The 1958-nt window shown below is 33.2% G+C and overlaps 1 long non-coding RNA gene across 4 annotated transcripts in view; it reads right to left on the bottom strand.

The window, feature by feature from the left end:
- Positions 1 to 1958, bottom strand: part of LOC128249804 (uncharacterized) — a 7601-nt gene that overhangs the window by 5157 nt on the left and 486 nt on the right. Inside the window, exon 1 of one of the 4 annotated variants that reach the window (XR_008265923.1) lies at positions 774 to 860. The exons of the other annotated variants lie outside the window; for them this stretch is intronic. This is a non-coding gene — a long non-coding RNA (uncharacterized LOC128249804). Of the gene's footprint in view, positions 1 to 773; positions 861 to 1958 lie in introns of those variants that run through there. 4 annotated transcript variants of the gene reach the window in all.

The following is a 1958-nucleotide window of genomic DNA, read 5'->3' on the forward strand; positions in this document are numbered from 1 at the left end:
ATGTATTTAAAAAATAATTTAAAAAAATTCATGAATGGATGTTGTTTCCACAGCGATAATGCTATTCTCAGTACATGAGTCGTTCCAGTTAACACGATTTTTTTCACTTCCTGTAGGGATGGTAAGCCTGGTATCATTTTCAAATAGGCTTCAGTAACTTTTTTTAACATTCCTAGAGATCCTACAATCACTGGTACGGTAGTCGCCTTGAGGTGCCACATGTTTTCAATTTCTATTAGCAAGTCTTTATATTTACTTATCTTGTCAAATTCTTTCGCCGCTATATTATAATCACAGGGAATACTCATGTCAATTAATAAACACGTCTTCTTTCTCTATTATTATTATTATTATTATTATTATTATTATTATTATTGTTATTATTATTATGACACACAACAGATTGTTCCTTGGGTTCCTTAGGCCATGGCAATTCCAGTCCTGGCGTTAGGAGTGAGACTTCATTCAGCGACATCAAAATTTCTTAGGCTTCATGACTGCACAAGAGGCTGATTAAACCTATGAGTCTGGCGGGCTTTTGAAGGATTTTGGAAGCAGAGTGGAGGAACGCTGGTGAGTGTAACTGTGTGTAGATATACGCCATGTGTATGACCATGTGGTTAAGTGACTATGTTATTAGTTTCATGGGTTAGTTTATATGCAAATTTTTCCTGTGAGCGAACTAATATAAGGGCCTTAGTGTTTGTTGTATACGCGTTCTCGAACGTGTTTAGAGTGTATATTTGGTGAAATGGGCTGAAGTATGTACATACCTGAATTTGTGCATAAACGTCTGAGTGCATCTTTGTCGGGAAAAACATATGCCTACTTGAGATTTGTATTGTGTGTGTGTGTGTGTGTATACAAACGTACACACACATATACATGTTTTCGGCAGATGTATGCTTAGTGTACATATACGACATGTAGTAAAATAAGAGTTACTATCTTAAATGGTCCAATATTTCGGGGTATTCTCATTGTATTCAAAACATTTGTGAATGGAAATTGAACCTGAGTCCTATATTATTCCTTTGGCATTTGGACAACATTTATTAAATAAATTCCCTAAATGAAATAAATTCACTAAACATAAATTTTGTCTACATTTAAAAATATATACAAAACTAAAATTAAGCCAATTAGATGACCTCGTTTTGAAACGGGGAATTCATTTCTGAATTCTAGCCGCTCATTTGATTGTGATAAAAATTATTATGAATTTGAAAAGAGACATTGCTGATAGAATCATGATTTTAATTTTTTTATATTTAAATTCTTTTTATTCTCAGACCTATTAATTTTTATTCCGTACACACCCTATATAATTATTCGTTTTTTGTTGTAATAATAATAATGATGTAACACCACAATATGATGCTAGCCACTTCTTCGTGAGTTGTAATTTACAGTGATTTTGATTGTTTTTGTCGACGCCTTGTTTTATTTGTTACATTACCTTGCAGCATTTGTGAATGTTATTGTAGGTTTTACTGCTTAAAAGACTGTTCATTGCTTCTTTGAAGTATTTGTTTTTCATTCCCCGTTGGGAGATTAATTACTTAACAAACCTGTTGTGCGGCGATAAGCCGATAGAAAATGTTCAAAATATTATGTCAGAAACGGAAGAGATTTCAAGTGCGACAGAGGGTTCTCCAAAGGACTCCAAAAAAGCAAATATTGTGCGAAAAAGAATTACAGACATACCAAGTCTACAAAAAGAAGATAATAAGAAAAAAAGTTTTGCGTCTGCAACCGGAAATCGAAACCGACTCATATATGCATTTCTTCTTTATACGTTTTTTATAGGATTTCACACGTTTTTTGTTTAAGATGTATTCTTATTCTACGGTGTGAATGTATGTGTTCGATTTGAAGTTGTGTGACCAATTGTGTCGATTAATTTTTAACTACATATATATATGTGTGTGTGTGTGTGTGTGTGTGTGTGTGTGTGT

The sequence above is a fragment of the Octopus bimaculoides genome, chromosome 18 (genome assembly GCF_001194135.2).
Source record: "Octopus bimaculoides isolate UCB-OBI-ISO-001 chromosome 18, ASM119413v2, whole genome shotgun sequence".
Classification (NCBI taxonomy): domain Eukaryota; kingdom Metazoa; phylum Mollusca; class Cephalopoda; order Octopoda; family Octopodidae; genus Octopus; species Octopus bimaculoides.